Source organism: Sorghum bicolor, chromosome 4 (genome assembly GCF_000003195.3).
Source record: "Sorghum bicolor cultivar BTx623 chromosome 4, Sorghum_bicolor_NCBIv3, whole genome shotgun sequence".
NCBI lineage: Eukaryota > Viridiplantae > Streptophyta > Magnoliopsida > Poales > Poaceae > Sorghum > Sorghum bicolor.
This window is the reverse complement of record NC_012873.2, coordinates 7,636,162-7,655,182: the sequence shown is the minus strand read 5'-3', so window position 1 is coordinate 7,655,182 and position 19,021 is coordinate 7,636,162. Positions and strand designations below refer to the sequence as shown.

The 19,021-nt window shown below is 40.6% G+C and overlaps 1 pseudogene; it reads left to right on the top strand.

Annotated features, from left to right (window-relative positions):
- Nucleotides 8,909-10,421, top strand: LOC8082949 (annotated as a pseudogene).

The following is a 19,021-nucleotide window of genomic DNA, read 5'->3' as shown; positions in this document are numbered from 1 at the left end:
CCGTCCAAGAAGGACCGAAGTCATCGGTCCCACCTCCAAAGAAGGCTGCCTCAGCAAAGAGAGCTAAGACGCCAGAAAAATTACCTTACGAAAAGAGTGAAGAGGAGGTAATTGCTACATCTAAAGCTGAGGTCCAACAATTTTTTGATAAAATAAAGGAGGAAAGGAAAAAACGGCTTAACCCAGAAAAGCCGTACTTTTATGTGAAGCCATCGGAACTGAGGCAGAAGGTGGCGGACCATCAAAAGAAGCAACGCGAAGCTCAGAAAAAGCCAGCACTTTCGGACTATGAGCGGTCTCTGGTCAAGTCTTCACAGCCTACTAAGAAGAGAGTAGGAAAGGGGGTCCCACAGCTCGGAGAAGTATCAAAACCGGTGCCCCCTTTGATTGTGTCAAATCAATACGGCTCAAATGAAGACTTGATGCCAAAGAAATCCTTAGCGTTGTCTGAGCTAGACTCGCTTGAGAGTTACTTTGGACAGAGCGGTTTAAATATAGAAGAAATTACCGCCATTCTTGGATGTCATACATTTGAAAAAGCCGAGGTAGTTGATCAATGGAGGGCAAGATATGAACCGGGCAGGAGTCTATTCGACCCTAAGCGTTTACACGAGCTCGGCACACAAATGTTTGCAATAAACAAATGGTGCATTGAGGCGTCTAAAAGGGGAGAGAATTGGATTTCTGTTCGTATTAGACAACATCACTACTTCCGTGGAGATGACCTCATATACGTGCAGTTCGAAGAATTGCACCAATTATGCCACCTCGACGCTCTTGACAAATCTCTTGTCAGCTGCTTTTGTCTGTAAGTATTTTTCCTTTTTATTATACTTCTAACTTCTTTAATTACATGTATATAATCCTTACACACTTAGGATTTGTATGTATATATGCAGGCACCAAATGAGAGAGCTCAGAATGAGAAATGACAATAGTATTGGGTTCGTTGACCCTTATATTGTTTTCAAGGCTCCGCAGGCAGTGTGGACAGCAGATTATGAGACAGAAATCTGCACCAATCTTATGAGGTTCTTTGTAAACCAAAAAGAAAAACAAAAAATACTCTTCCCCTTCAACTTCGAGTGAGTTATATAGTTATTAAGTGCATGCATATTTTATTTTACATTATAGGACTGACCCTATATATGTGTGTGTAAACAGCTTTCACTGGATACTCATGGTCATTGAAATTCCCAAGAACCGATTGATAATCTTTGACTCAATGAGAAAACCACAAGAAAATTATCAACAAATGGTAAACATTATTCAAAGGTACGTAATGTCGATCTCAGCTACAAAAATATCATAATATGACTCTGTAATTATTAGTTCACGATCCACAATGGCTGTGTATAGGGTTTGGGAAAGATTCATTGACCGTGAACATCTCAGTGGATGTAAAGCGCCGCTTAATACATCCACAAGTAAGTTCTACTAGCTAACAAACTTTCGCTAACTTTTAGCCTTCTTATTGTCGTGGTTATGAATATTTTTATATATATATACATCGTACAGTGGTGTTTAAGACAAGAAGGAGGGAACAATCTATGTGCATATTACGTGTGCAAATTCATGATGGCACAAGTCAATCAAACACCCACAGAGACGCTCAGAGTACGTTACATGTCTCTTTTCATTATCTCCTGAATTATATTGAATAACTTAGATAACTAATACCTTTTTTATTTATTTCAAATTAAAGACGGAATGGCTGAGGGAAAAGGTCCTACAACAAGACCGAATCAAAGCTATCCAAGAGACGATAGCAGGATTTCTCCGCGACCAAGTGATCAATCCAAACGGCGAGTTTCACTTCAACGGCAACGAAACTCTTATACCAAACAACGATGATCATTTGTATCGTTTGTAGACATTGGGAGAACAAACTCTATGTATATATGTGTTACGAATTTTGTACATATAAAACTATATATATATAAAGCTTTTTACATATCTATTTAATTTTTGATGTGGTCTATTCATTTTATTATAGGCAAAGCTTAACTATTAAGCTTAGCCTACAATTTTCATTTATATATGCTTAATATGCGTGTAATATAAATATATTATTGTATCAGCAAAACATGTATTGAAAAACCTATTATTATATATTATATATAAACAATAAACAGAACCGAAGAAGTGAACTAAAAAAAAGAAAAAGAAACCCTTTAACACCGGTTGGTAACACCAACCGGTGTTAAAGGGTCCTGCAACGTGGCAGCCCTGGCAGGACCCTTTAACACCGGTTGGTGTTACCAACCGGTGTTAAAGGGGGGGCCTTTAGCCCCGGTTGGCCGAACCGGGACTAAAGGGTGGGCCTTTAGTTCCGGAAGGGCAGCACCGGCTCGGGAACCGGGGCAACAGGCCCTTCCCGACCGGTGCTAATGCCCGATCATGCAGCAGTGTAAGCTACACACTGCGGAGGGCCTAAGCTCTTGCCCGGCGTGTTATTCACTTTTATTTAGAAGTCTCGTATTGCATTTAATATTTTGGCTCCTAAACGATCTTAGGTGGAAAAAGTTTTAACTACAAAGTTTTAGAACTTGTTGGGAATCCTAGTAAATTCAACTACAAATTTTATGTTCACACCTACTTCCCAGTAGGTGTAGCAACCAAGTATTTATGAATATATTAAAAAAATATTTGTTACAGGACATTAATGTTTCACAACTTTTTCCCTATAAGTGTGATAGGAAGCAATCAGGCATCGAATTATATATGTGTATGCGACTACAGCAGATTGTTTTTGCGGCTAATGTTGATGCCGAGAGAAAAACACTGTTCTATGGTTGGAAAAGTACAACTAATTCTGGATGATAAGTTCAAGCGAAAGGAATAAAGCGATTCAACTCATCAACTCCATCTTTGATCAAATGGTAGATGAAAAAAATGACAAGTTCTAAAATTGCAATGGTTCTTATTCCTCCTTTCGAGTAGTTCAAGTAAAAAGACCACTTCAACTAGGGGATACCTAGCTAGCGATGCATAGAAAGTGTTTAAAATAATTTGGACATGATGAACATGTTATGTGTATATATAAAGTAGGTAGGGTACAAGAGACAAGCGTATATAAACTTTATATTACTGCATATACAAATTTAGTTTGAAAGGGTTCCTAATACAAATGTATGTACAAGAGAGAGAAAATATAGAAGTGGTTGGGTGATTTACAAATAGTTTAGAATTTCTAATGCAAATTTGTCGCCGAGTGTTCAAAGAGTCTGTTCGCTGGTCTAAAAAGTCATGGCTAAAATTACTGATGACTGATTTATTGTGACAGAAAAACACCGCTGACTGGCAGAAAAAGTAGAGCTGATAAGACAAGCGACATCTGATGGCCCAGCTTGGAAGCCCATTGACCGGCTCAGTTCCTGACAGAGGTACGATCTTGTGGAAGAAGAGATCCCTATACCTGTAGAAAAAAGAAGGCTTCTAGCTATCTCCACAAATGAATTATTATTGAGGCGCCTTTCCATTTTATCAATTTACTTAATAATCAAGTATGGCTAGGGCAAGTTTTCAATGAATTAATGATTTTCTACAAATTATTAAATTACAAAAGAAGAAAATATCGATTAGAAGTGATGCTCATTGAAGCTTGAAAATAGCACTGAAAAGACACGAATAGGAGGACACAATTGCAAACACCCTCGCCCTATGTGCCTTTGATGATGACCGTAAAAGCCACTAGCTCTGTGGGCAATGATATCTAGTTAGCTAAATAAGTTACCTTTTCTTTTGTGATGCATGGTCCTAGTATATATACTCATACATAGTTCTTATATTGCACCGGATGAAAATTTTCTCAATGTCCAATTTTTTAGACAATGGACGAATGCCACATGACCTTATCTTTCCTATCTCAGCAAGGGTTAGGTTTGGGGGAGGGGCATACTATCTTCAGTAGCCCTAGATGGTGCTCTAAAATGGTAGGCCAATGAGCAGTCATTACTAGAAAATCCCACTTCTGCTATAGTCAAAAATAATTGTAATAAGGCCAAAAGCGTGGCAACATGTACCAAATTCCATAATATCACTTTCGTCGGCAACCGTTGCAGAAAACTGAGTAGCGAAAGGTCCTTGCAACGAAATGAATTCGTTGCGATTTTATCAACTAAACGCAACCATTTTAAAGTAGTCGTAACAACGCCTACCTCTTGCAACGAAAGTAAAGACTATCACAAGCTTAGAGGAGTCCACACTTTTATCAAGACGAAGCTCTACCCCTCCAGTAGTGGGAAGAGAGGGGGGCCAGTGTTGTGGAAGTGTGAGGTCTGTCAGCACTCTCCCGACTTGTACCTCGGTGGATGTGGTCTCCATTTGAGTAAGCAATCGGGATTCTTCTATGGCTCTTTGAGAAGCATTGAGTAATTATTATCTTCTATTGTTTACGGATTCATCGCTTAACTGTTTGAGTGCTCTAGTATACTTTTAAGTACTAGATTAGAGTAGTGATCTCTAGTGTAATCTTGGTACTTAGATTATTGCTTTTCTTTATTTCTAGCTCACCCATGGATAGTTGTGGTAGGTGCTGAAGGCAATTAAATGCTCAATTCCACCATGAATAGAGTCAACATCTAAGATAAAAATGCACATCATATATTTAAAATATTGTAAAAAATATAAAATCTATACATTTTGGAAGACTAACACATGCAGGGCTTATTTGGGACCAATCCATGGTTGCCCGACCCCCTATGGCGTCGCTCGATGGTCCACCAAAGCCAACCACCCCCAACTTTGGTCCACAATGAAGAAACACAATAAGGAGCTCATCCAACCATGGGATTCAAGTCGAAAGATCAAAGGTTTAGAGTAGCTATCATATGGATCCATGGGCCCACAAGGCAATCAACTCAAATCTACCAATCCCTAGTGTACCCTCATCTGTTACCAAGTGAAGAACCACCACACAGAAGATGGGGCCATAGTGGGTCAATGGTGGGTTGGCTGACCTCCCCCATGTCCCTTGAAATCCCTCAAAGTCCAAACCACCTCAATCTTTTACACATGCAAGGAAATATAGTGGTGATCAACCTTTGTTGTGGGAGTTGAGTCAGTTTGATCTGAAGAAGTAGGGATCCATCACATGGATTCAGGGGCCCACCTCCTTACTCTCTAAGATTTAAATAGAGGTGCCCCTCTCACTTGTAACACACACCATATGGAAGCAAGCCTCTATTATGTTGTCATGTAGAAAAACTTAGTTGGGAGTTACGGAGTTAGTTGGGATTTGAAGGAGTATGGGATCCATCATATGGAAAATTCCTATAAGGTCAGGTATACTTTTGTATCTTTCCTTTCTAAGACATGAGTATTAGTTACCTTCTTTATTTACTTGAATGCCCTTTCATGGTTATCTAGTTCATGCCTTAGTTGTTTAACTATGTGTTGGTAGAATAGTTGAATCACATCTTAGCATGGGATCTTCGTTCGCATCAAGTGCTCTAGTTATAGTACATGGCTAGAGTTGTAATCAATAGTATAAAAGTGGCGTATAGACTATTAGTTACTCAAATTTGCGCTTAATTCGATGGATAGTTGTGGTAGCCTAGAGGTGACAACTCTGTAGGTCCTTGTAATTCACCATGTTCAGATTGGTGTTTTCATAGAGAATTTGGTAGCCTTTGACCGGTCACATTATATTTTACCACCCCTTTTGTGGGTTAGAAAGGTATTGCTGCTCCAAAGTGTTCTTGTATGATTTACCCATTCTTTAGTTATTCCTTTGCTCTGCAATAGAATAGAACTGTAGTAGTGGAGAAAAATATTGGAACTTTGTTCTCACCTATTGTCCTCTCAAGATAGACTACTCTTCTCAACATAGCTAGACTACTCTTCTATGGAATTCTTTGTGTGTATCATATGACTTACTCCCACTTTAGTCTAGTTATCAATACTCCTAAACCATTGCTTCCCTAAGCATAAATATGATACTTTAGAATACTCCTAGCAGGTGAAATGCCATAACAATAATTTGTGCATTTGTAGAATTATCTACTTATGCATAAGAAATATCAACGCTAGGTAGCACGTGGTGACAACCCTATCTATCCTCTGTATTCCACCATGTTCGTGTGAGTTTTTAAATAATAAATGCCCATGTTGGAATAGTTAGCACCCTTCTCACCTATTTTTGTTGCTAGCTGTGTCAATATCCTGAAGTAAACAACTAAAGTACATCCTTGCTTGATCTTCTATCAGAACCATACAGTCCCCTCTACCTAACACTTAACACTTTGCTATCATAGAACAATCTTGTTTCTTAGTCTAGTTGACTCATGTTCCCCATGGAATTTGATACCTTAGAACACTCTAGGGTGAAAGATACAATGATATCCATGTAGATGCGGATCTATCTATGTGCATTAACAAATACCAACACACACCACAAATACAATTGGTGTGATCTTGTAAGATTACAAGCACCTAGGGGGTACAATAAATGGTGCATGCAAGTATTGAGTGGAAAGAAGTATACAATCATAATATATACTAAGCTTAAGCCTAAAGCAGAACGCCAATATGGTGGTCTAACTATTCTAAGGACTTTGAAAAGACTACACTATCCTCCTAATGATTCCTTAAGCATATTTATTGGCTAGAGCACTAAGAATATGCCTCAACTCAATAGTCATCTTCCTCAGTTCCAACAACAACCAAATAGTCATCTTGGGGTGTACTTATAGCCTCTACCTAGATATATAGCTATTGTGGCTGAACTACACTCATGTAGTGAGTACCACAAAATGCCAGTGACTCCATCAGAGAATTCCAAAGACCATCACATCGACTAGTTGTTGGGCTAACCATGCCAACCATTGACATGCTCTTTCCCTAGTATACCATAAGTAAATCTGGTGCCCTCTGAAGCCATCTAAAGAACCTCTAGATGCCACACTTTTTTCTAGTACTAGTCTTTAGGCATCCCTATTGAATTCCATTGGACTTCAAAACCATCTACAAAAACTCTTCATCCTATGCATAAGCCTAAGTTGTAGTTCTCGGTAACAATATATGCTGGAGAACTCTGGTGTATACAGTCAATTAGACTAGTTAGGGTCCTCCCTAACCCTTTACTCCAATGTTTCTATCGTGGCACCATTAGAGAAATCTAGTGCTCTTGTGCACAACCAATTTGGCTTTGTTCTTCACGTCTTCTCATCTAAGATTTGAGTACTTGAACTTCGTGCATCACTATTATGATTTTCACAATAGCTCCTTGTCCTTCCTTGAAGTGTTGATCACTTGATTTTCACATTGCATTTTGTCTAAGTCCACCCTGCATCCAATAACTAATATCTTGTATAGTAGCAAGCACCATTAGTGAAAATGGTCATATTATTATTTAACTACCAAAATCATATATGGCCCTTGCTATTGCTAGGTGCCATTTTCCTTATGGTTCTCCTCAGTGATGTTGCATGTTGGTGATGCTTGGAGAGATGGCAATGTAGAGCAAGTTGTGGTGGCACCAACGCTTGTGCTCATGGCAATGGCAGGCTCATGGGGTGTGTCAAAGGTGCAATGTGTTAAGCTAGTCTCCATTGTGTGTGGACGCCTCCCATGGTTGTGTCCTAGAGCTATGACTGCCTTCGTTGAGAGCCCTGTTGGCTCTCTCACTCCACTTCACATACATCTGAGAAAATTGTGCATGGATGAGCTAGGAGTCAAGAGGCATGGCATTATGGCAACAAGGAAGCTAAGCATCCATATCTTTGATACTAGTTTCTAGAAATCTAATCACACAACTCAAATATCCAACACATTAGTAATTTGATATGATAAAATCTGAATGATAGAGTATTTAAAGATAGAAATCATGGCATCTAAGCACTAAACTAGAGTTACATCTAGGAGCTAAGGTAGGTACAAGGAGAATCTTGAGAAGAAAGATGAGCAATAGAAGGAATATTTGATGAGGATGAGCCGAGCAAGAAACTTGTTGGGTTCTGAATAATTGATACCCTCTCCCTTTTGTATACCATTGGCCCTTTGTATTGAGTCTTGGTTGAATTGTCACCTAGCTGAGACCCATGGCCCAAGAAGTTGTTGGCAGCCCAACATGACCTTTAATGTGCCGACATCAACATATCTCTAGCAGACCTTTAATGTGTCGACACCAACATATCCCTAGCAGATCTTTAATATGTCGACACTATGACACCTATATATAACATATGTGCTGACCACAAAAAACTATCTGGATCCACTTAACTTACAACTACATCCATATACGACATTTGTGATTATCTTAAAGTATTTTCATGATTCCAGCTAATATACAACGTGGCTTGTGACCTGTGATTGCTTGAGACAACTGTTGTCACACCTAGTTCTTGAAAGGCAGGTTTGCTGTAATATAGTTTTATACAATTTATTTATGACACGGCTTCCTTTTGACTAGTAACGGAGGGGCGGCAACCAAAAAATAAGGCACAATTGCACAACTACCCTTACTTTGACATCTAATTGCATGTTTAGGTCTTGTTTTTAACTTTACTTGTTTGTTGCTTTTATTTAATTTACATCCTCCATGGCCGCTATTTCTTAATATGGTCATGCGAAGAGTTTTTTTCTTCTAACCAATAAAAAGTTAAATTAAATTTGAAAATAGAAGGGGAGCAGAAGACTCAAAGATCCTTCCCTAGCATATTCAATTGTAGCCTCATAGATCCTTCCCTCCTTCCAAAAAATGCTTATACCTTGATACCCATGAATTCATGAAATCTATTACTATTTTTTGGGGATGTATGTAAAAAGTGCCAAGACAAGATATAAGAACAAACGTGCAATAAAAAGTTAAAATAAGGATAGAAATGCAATTTGGCATACCCTCCTACAGAAATAAAAAGGGGACCGCACCACGCCATCCTCCTCACATCAGGCCCCTCTCCTCCCACGCCTCCACCGATTCCCTCCTCCGCGCCGCCCCGTGCCCCTCCGTCGGCACGCTCATCCTTTGCCTCCTGTTGTTCCACCGCCATTGACCCAAACACATCTCTCTCCACTCCTCTAACCACACCATCGTCCCTAGCTCCAACACAATGGAGCTATCACCAACATCAGCAAAGAAGGACACCTCTAACTCCAACGTGCTCACCAATGGCGATCTCCTTCAGAAGATCCTTCTCCGCCTCGGATGTCCGAGGAGCCTCGTTAGTGCTGCGCTCACCAGCAAGCGCTGGCTACATGGCGCCTCCAAGCAAGTGGGCCACCCACCAGGCCTACTCGGGATCTACGTCTCTAGTGCTGGCATCACTAGCTCGGAGTTCATTCCACTCCTGCAACTAGATGCCTCTAGCCCAGAGGCGAGTGCTATCCTCGCTGACTTTGGTTTCGGCAACTTGCCGACACCGAACGTTTGGGACTGCCGAAACGGCGTGGTCCTCTTCGAGTTCGGTGGCGACGGTGAGACCTTCCACCATGGTGGTCTCGCTGTGCGCTCTCCACTACTATACCCTGACATGGACAAGCCCACGGTGCTCCCGCAGGCGCCGCAGCTGCCGACCTTCTCAGAGTACCCTCATGCTATGCTCCTCCCTGCTGACCACGGTGACGGCGCCTTGTGCTATCGTGTAGATGTCCGCACCAATGAGTCTAAAAATATGGTCACGGTGGTGGTGTGTGTCCTGCGGTCTGACTCCTGGGCCGTCCACTGCATATCCTTGCTAAGTCGCCGATCCAGATCCTTCCGACTACTGTGCTCGTTGGCGGCAAGATCTACATGGCAACCCAAGCAGGGTACATCTTGGGACTAGACCTAGGCAAGGAGGAATTCTTCATCGTCGATCTCCCTAAGGGCATGGAGCTTGATCAGTACCCAGGCAACCTTGTCCACGGCCGGGGGGATGACTCTGTCCTCTACCTCTTCCATGTGGATAGAAAGAATAGGCTCAATGTCTGGCTCCGAAAGATGAAAGATGACCACGAGCACGATGACGCTAGCACTGGTAGTGGTAGCGCCAACAATGGGTGGGTGCTTAGGGACACCATTTCCGTGCGTGAGACTTGTGGCCATCTCATGGAGCAAGAGGGTTTGGAGACGATAGGCGATGGGGATGAGGACGCCGATGTAGTAACGGTGGTTGGTGCTGGAGACAATGCCGAGTTCGTGTTCTTGGAGCTCGGTGTAACTGGCATCATCGTGTGCATGCATCTCAAGACTAGGGAGGTGAAGCAGGTGTACCAGAGGGAGCCAGATGATGACTACTTGATTAGTGTTCGTCCGTTCATGTTCGTCAGGCCTCCTATTTTACCAGTACAGGATGCTCATGAAGGCGAGGCTACACCGCAGCAGGAGTAATCACATCCTAGTGAAACAGGATTCAACATTGGAGAGTGGAGACCATGCCGTGCTGCAGTGTCTTTTCTAGTATTTGCTTTAATTTTATCGTTATGTGATTTATGTTATTCTAAACTATAAACATGTTTGCGTGTTTGTTTTAATATTGTTATTGTATTCGGATGCATAATCACTATGGTATATTGGTTTGTGCTCCCTTTTGTCCCATTATATGTGTCGTTTTAGCTTTTCGCTAAGTCCAATAAAGATTCTCTAAATCTAGACATAGGATGTGTCTAGATGCATGGGACATACTACGAACCTAGATATCCAAATAACACCCACAGATATATAGTGGCACAATTAGTACCATGTCATATTGTATCACCGTGCTTAAGTCTCAACCTAGGCATGGCACTAGACGCTCCTAGCCATGTCCTGCCGTGTCAATGGACACGACGGCTCAACGGGCTGCCATGCCAACATTGATGAGCAAGGCCAGTCTGGCCATGCTCTGAGTCACCGTCGTTTTGTGCTGTCCCACGTTTGCCGCTGCTGCTATGCCCTGCCGCTGCCGCATCACGAGGGGCTCTGGCGCTCTGTGAGGTGGATGTGTCGGGGCTGTGCGTCTGCACGAGGAGAGGCCAACGGACAGCTGACGAGAATGGGAGGAGTCACGACTGGAGAGGCACAGCCACGGTTACGAAGTCGGATGAAGAGCAGGATGGAGGGAGAGGCGCGGGTTGCTTAATGGCATGCAACCTGTAGGTGGTTTAATGTGAATTAGTAGGTACTATAAATATTGCAGTTCTGAAAAGTGAAAATTAAACTATTAGGAATTCATACTAGCATATTCCAAACGGAGGAACAGGCGAATAACCTGAGCACATAATCGCACATGTTCAAAGAATCTATCAATTCTACAGGACCCAGGCCTGACATTCCTACAGGTCCCAGGCCTGACATTCTTCTTAACACAACTACCGTATGAGCATGGGTTCAACGATCATTACAGAACTGACAAAATGTTGTACTAATAAGGCCCCAGGAATTCTGACGATTATCTAACGCACACCATATGTCAAAAGCACTGCTCGTCAGCTCATGTTTATACCTGCCCAAAAAAAAAAGACAAAAATACTGCTAAGGAAATTGACAATTTTCCCTACAAACCAGGGGCGATGTTGATGCACAAATACAAATAGAATCACCAAAGAAGCCCAATTTGTCTCCTTTTGAGTTTTGACAGCGGTGCATCTTTACCTACTACTATACTAGCACCAGTAAAAACACACCACAACAATCACCCAGGGTAACCGACCTGGATCCCACCCTGCACCCGCAAAAGAATCATATCACGACCAAATCACGCGAAACAACCAAATCACGCAGCACAGAGAGACGATTCCTGGAGAAGAAGAAATCAAGAAACCCACCTTGAATACTTGGTCCGGGCTCAAGAACGCTGAGGGAGGAGTGCTCAGGCCGCTGCCAACGCTGGCGCGGTTCTGAGTAATCCTTTCGCCGGCGTGGATCTTTGGAGACGAGTGCCCCGCCGCCACCGCCAAGGCCGACGCCGACGCCAACACCTCCACAGCTCCACGCCCTCCACCCAGCAGGCCGGCCCTAGCGCTTTACACTATTGCGACCGCGAGTCTCCTCTCGATAGGATAGGAAGGTCTCCCCCCTGACCCCCTCCAGTTTCGAAGAAAAAAAAACAATCCGCGGGCCGATCCATTCTCTTGATCCGCACATTGGCTTTGATCACGTCTACAATTCGATCCGTGCCAGTGCCAGCCCTTATAAAAGATAATCCAATCCAATTCAACCATATTCCCAAAAGAACCCGGACACAATGCATATATGGAAGTTGTTCGGAGTCTCAAATATATGTGTTTTAAGTTCATAGATTTTGAAATTCAAAATTTAGAATGTCTAAGAAACCTCAAATATTCATATACTTATTACAAAAGTTATAGTGGCTGACGTGATCTACATGTTTATTGTTGATAAATTATTGATTTGAAGCTTTTTCTGTCTCAAATATTTTGTTTTAGTTTATTTTCATATATTTTGAGATTCAAATTTTAAAATTCAAAAGTGGTCATTCTCAGCCCCGACTGAAACCATGAAGGGCCTATATTTTGAATATGACAACCCTAAAATCCACTAGGATCAACCTAACAATGAAAGGCCAGCGAGCTCGGTCACTCGACATCCTCTCAAGCTGGGAATAACTTGTCAAGGGCCTCAACATCATCAGCCGAAAAGTCACCCTTGAAGCAGGAATCAGGGTAGGTTGGAGTCGCCTCTGAGTGACAATCCTGTTCACTGGTCTGAAAAGTCATAGATATTGTTCGTTGATTATTATGAGAGAAAAATATTGTTGGCTGACAGAAAAAGTACGGCTTATAAGACAACGCGACAGTGTAGGATAATAATAAGAAGCAACTTTTAGAGGTGTTTGATTGTGGGTGTTAAAATATAACAGGTACTGTAGCATTTTGTCTTCTTTGATAATTAGTATCCAATTATGAACTAATTAGGCTCAATTCACTGAAATTTGTTTGGCTACTTATAGATAGGTATATATAGATAAATCATAAATAACTTTTAAGTTATTAAGTTTGAAAATGTGAAAACATATGAATAGATTTATCTTAAAAAATATTTTCATAAAAATATACATATACCACTTTTTGATAAATATTTTTTTTATAAAAATAAGGAGTTAAAGTTAGACTTTGAAGACTATATCGTTGTCCTAAATAATTTCTTTACAAGTATCGAGGGAGTATTTTGTTTTTCATCATTCAGGCGCATTTAATTTAGAATGATGGGATCCTCCCATCCATGTGTAAGGACATGATCATCAAAGCTGTGTGTTTGTTTGGATGGATAGGATGTATAAATTTTTTGTTTGCTTGGAGCCATAAGGCTAGTCTCAATGCGTACTTCATGAGAGTGTCATACACATTAAATAGGGTGTCACATAAGCAAAATTGCTGACTTGGTAGGGTCATTAAATAAAGGAGTTTCATCAGATAAGAGAGGAGTTTCATCCTCATAAAACTCATGTGGCTCGATTACCTAGTTTATAGTTTATAGTTTTGGTAACTGTACCATGAAACTATGCATTGAGACTAGCCTAAGAGTGGATCAGATAATGAGAATACTTGATAAACTATATGTTTGAACTAAAAATATGACAACTAATCTCATGCACTAACAAATATGCACTAACAATTAACAACACTAATTGACCACAAGAATTAAAATAAAACACATTAATTAGCACTACTTCTATCCTAATTGATACATAAATCATGGAGTAATCAACTTAATTAGTAGGTCATTACTACTCTCTCTTTTCAAAATTATAAGCTGCTTTGACTTTTTTTATATCCAATTTGTTATGTATCTGAACATATATTATTGTATATAATACATATCAAATGGATGTACCAAAAAAATCAAAGCGACTTATAATTTGGAACAGAGAGAGTACTAAATAAGAATATAGCATAGGCATAGTACTAGTTTAGATCTTAGTCAATTCGCAACAATAGATTAGATCAAAATCAATTTGAATAGTAAAAACAGCAGTAGGTTAACATATACCACGTCGCCGCTTAGCATGGCATCTAGCGTAAGCAGGAAATAATTGCATGTTATTTGTACGCTACTTTTATTAATTTGGTGCCCATCTATCATGTCTTATATATGTATCTGGGATATATAATATAAATAACGTAAGGCTAGTATTATTTGCGTGCTCTCGATTATATTCATGGACAAATTGCTTCTCATACATTGGGGGAGACGAACGCCATGAGGCCGACGCTGGTTCTCCTCGCCGTTCTGTTGACATGCCTCGTGTCCGCTGCAAACTGTAGTACGCGCGTTCTCAACCCATCACTCGACTGGTACTTTAATTTTGAGGAAAACTGTGATGAGATGAAGTGTAACGATTGCATGCAGGCGATGACGAGGGTGGCGACGTGGTGAATATACCGGCTGGCAGTCTCCGGCGGCGATCGCCGGAAGGAGAGAAGATGGTCGGGAGCAGCGAGATACACGTCATATTGTGTGTGAAGTCTCAGTGCACCGGTCCCACCAAGACTTGTTATTGCTGCATGTTGCTCCCTCCTGATGACTCGCCGTGCTTCAGTGATCAGCAAGAGTGCTGGCGCCTGTGTCCCAAGCTGGTGCGTTTAAGAAAGCTTCCGAGCGGCAATTTGTGAGATCGTGTCATGCCTGTAAGGTTAATATATGCAGCAACTTTGCCATGCAACAATATGGATAGGAACATCTGGATTCAGATTCAGAGCTTGTTAAGGATCTATTAGAATATTATAGGCTTGGCATGGCTGTGCATTAGTCTTGACGATACTCGTTACTATTAATAAAAAAAATCCAATTAGTACTAATTTTTGTAGAAAAAATATATCATGTCATCAATTGGTGTTTCTAGTTTTTTTTTCAAAAAAAGAATATATTAATATGCAGCTTCTACATCGACCAAAACATATAGTTATTCTTTATTACAAACACAACCGTCAAAGTCCACACAAACTCAAACCCAAAGTTTTTAACTAAAGTAAAAAGAAGAGCTTCGAAACTCGATATCTAGAGAGCAATTCTATTACTAAATATCCAATCGTGTCTTACAAACACCTCCATTGTAATTGTCTCAATAATTCTGCATCTCATCTTCATTATTTGGCGATCCTCAATTGGTGTTTCTAGATAATGAAAGAAAAAACCGGCTTCCTTCTCTAGAACAAAGAAACGAGCTTAAGGTTAATTTCTACAAGAGTGAAATCTTTTGCTATGGTGCAGCTAAAGAGATGGAACCTTTTTATACTAGCCTCTTTGGTTGTCAGGCAGGGGAATATCTCTTCAGATATCTAGGGATCCCAATGCACCACAGACAACTTCTGAATTCTGAGTGGAGAAAAGTTGAAGAATGTTTTTAACAGAAACCCTCTTGCTGGAAAGCAAAATACTTTTCATACGGGGGAAGACTGGTTCTGCTTAATTCTGTTTTAAGCAGCCTACTCATGTTTATGATGTCTTTCTTTGAGATTCCTAAAGAAGTTCTCAAAAACCTTGATCATTTCAGGTCAAGATTCTTCTGGCAAGGCTCCTCCGATAAACACAGATATAGACTTGCCAAATAGGACATCTTATGTCGTCCTAAAGACCAAGGGGGTCTAGGTATTCTAAATTTACAATTACAAAATAAATGCCTTTTGGCCAAATAGTTGGTTAATTTACTTAACACAGAAGGCATGTGGCAATCTCTTTTAATTAAAGAGTAAATACCTAAGATCCAAAACCTTAACTCAAGTGACAGCCAAACCCAATAACTCCATTTTTGGAGAGGACTCATGTATATCAAAGATGAGGTGTTGGCTAAAGGTTCCTTTGATATTAAAGATGAGAACAAAACGAGGTTCTGGGACGATACATTTGTAGAAGATAAGTCTCTAAAAGTTAAATATCCATCCTTATATAATATATAATATAGTGCGTGACCCGCATGCAACCGTTGCAAAAGTGATGGCCACAACACCCCTTAACATCTCCTTTAGAAGGGGCCTGGTGAATAATAAACTTATAGCATGGCTTAAATTAGTAGCACAGATCTCTAATGTTGAATTGGTGGAAGGTTCAGATTACTTTCGATGGAACTTAACTAAATCTGGTTTATTTTCGGTTCGCTCTTTGTATCTCCACCTTATTGATACACAACCACCTTTTCTTCGTAAGAAGATCTGGAAGATTAAAATTCCTCTAAAAACTAAAATCTTTCTTTGGTTCCTAGAAAAGGGTGTCGTCCTAACCAAAGACAACCTCGCTAGGAAAAAATGGAAAGGGAGCCAGAAATGTATATGTTGCAATGGGAATGAAACTATCCAACATTTATTCCTCGATTGTCCCTTTGCCAAAATGATTTGGAGGATTATCTTTTTTGCTACTAATTTAAACCAACCGAGATCTATAAACCATATGTTTGGTACTTGGCTTATCAATCAGCATAAAGAGAATTAAATGTTTGATCTGGGTTGGGGTGGCTGCCATATGTTGGGCTATTTGGCGATGCCAGAATGATGTTATCTTTAACAAAACGAAAACAAACTCTATCATGCAGGTTATTTTCAGGGGAGCGTATTGGTTATTCTTCTGGGCCCCGCTGCAGCGTGACGAGCAAGCCAAGGACGCCCTCTCGTCGATGGGCAAGAAATTAGAGATGATTGCTTTAGAGATTTCAAATAATGGGTGGAAGCATCTATATTGTTTGCTTTAGTGTCCTCGTCTATATTTATGACCCTGGCTTTCTCATGTTTTTTGGTCATCCACGACTTTGTAAGAATTAGTTGCGTATATCTTTGAATGCAGAGGCCGGATATTGTTTTATATCTCTTATCTAAAAATATAAAGTTGCAAATATCACCGACACGAAGAATACCATTGCCTCTATTCATGATGGGCTACGCAATTTGCTAGTACAACACGAGGAAAAAGCTACTCACGTGTAGGATACCTTAAAAGAAAGATTAGGAAAGTAAGAATTTATAAGTAGTCGAATGCTTTTCAACCTCAAAAGTCTGCTACATATCCCTGGAGACTTGATTGACTTCGAACTCCCTTTCTCCAAGCTTGAAATTAAGCAAGTGATTGCAGCAGATTTTAGTACCTGAGCGACTCAACAATGAGTTCAGGAAGCTAATAGCCACTTATAGCCAGTGGCCGCCGGACGAGTAAGAGATAACCGAGAGAAGCCGGACAGCGTAGAGACCATGCATGCTCTAAAGAATCGTGTGTGGCTTTCACTGGTGCAAACTCTCCCTCTTGCCAGTGCACACTCGCAGCAAACACTACTTGAAGGAGCAAAAGTGCTGTGACGTCTGCCCCGGTGCACACTCGCAGCAATCCCTGCCCGCTGCTCCGCAGGCACTGTCTCCGGACGATTTTTATTGACTGCAGAGGGCCGGACTTTAAATCGAACATGCAAATTCGAAGCCAAATTTTTATAAACCCTCCGCAGGCACTGGCTCCGCAGTAGACAGTAAAAATTATTAGCCAGTGCCCTCCGCACTGTCTCCGGATGATTTTTATTGACTATAGAAATCAAATGTTTGAGTTCCCTGCTGGTTGATTTCAATAAAAATTTTAAAGGCTGATCAGCTTACCAAAACATTACAAATTATTAGCCAGCAATACCCAACACAACATCATGTAGTGTTGACAGGTAAAGTGTATAAACCATAAAACTTTGGTGCAACCATCCAACAAATATCCAAGACAATAATTAATAGCTACAAAGTTTTTGATGACCAAAAGGCTAAGGGAGTAAAGCCCATGCATGGTTACTACTTATAAATATGCATATTCCGATATTTGGCGGCAATTTTCAACTTACATAGATGGACAACCCGACTAGCTACTGTCTAATAAATATTTTGTGTTAATTTACCTTATGCTAACCCACCTCTACTAATGTCATTATATATAGCCAGTTAATTAAGACATCCATCTTTGTTAATAACGTTTTTATAAAATAAAAAGCAGCCAAAACATAGCAACGTATTTTTTAAAATCCCGAGACAAAGACTCTAGCTAGGCATCATGGCCGCGCGCGTCCTAACCTATAAGATACTTGATCTATGGCACAAAATACACGTACGTGCTCTTCCTAGGATTTGATCCTGTAAGCTCTTGCCCGGCGTGTCCCTTCCTACTATACACTAACTTTCAGTAGGAATAGGATGCTATCCTTTATATTCACTTTTATTTAGATGTCTCCGATTGCATTTAATATTTTGGCTCCTAAACGATCTCAAACGGAAAAAGTTTTAACCACAAAGTTTTAAAACTTGATGGGAATCCTAGTAAATTCAACTACAAATTTTATGTCCACACCTACTTCCCAATAGGTGTAGCAACCAAGTATTTATGCATGTATTCAAAAATATCTGTTACATGACATTAATGTTTCACAACTTTTTCCCTAGTGTGATAGGAAGCAATCAGGCATCGAATTATATATGTGTGTATGCGACTACATACGTCGGCAGATCGTTTCTGTGGCTGATATTGATACTGATTTTTTTTAAGAGAGACTGGAGGAGCCGAGGCCCCTATAGTAGCGAACACCATTGGTGAAAATGGTCATATTATTATTTAACTACCAAAATCATATATGGCCCTTGCTAGGTGCCATTTTCCTTACGGTTCTCCTCAGTGATGTTGCATGTTGGTGATGCTTGGAGAGATGGCAATGTAGAGCAAGTTGTGGTGGCACCAACGCTTGTGCCCATGGCAATGGCAGGCTAAGGGGGTGTGTCAAAGGTGCAATGTGTTAAGGTAGCCTCCATTGTGTGTGGACGCCTCCCATGGTTGTCCCCTAGAGCTCGACTGCCTTTATTGAGAGCCCTGTTTGCTCTCTCACTCCACTTCGCATACATCTGAGCAAACTGTGCATGGATGAGCTAGGAGTCAAGAGGCATGGCATTATGGCAACGAGGAAGCTGAGCATCTATATCTTTGATACTAATTTTCTAGCAATCTAATCACAAAACTCAAATATCCAACACATTAGTAATTTTGATGCGATAAAATCTGAATGACAGAGTATTTGAAGATAGCAATCATGGCATCTAATCACTAAACAGAGATACATCTAGGAGCTAAGGTAGGTACAAGGAGAATCTTGAGAAGGAA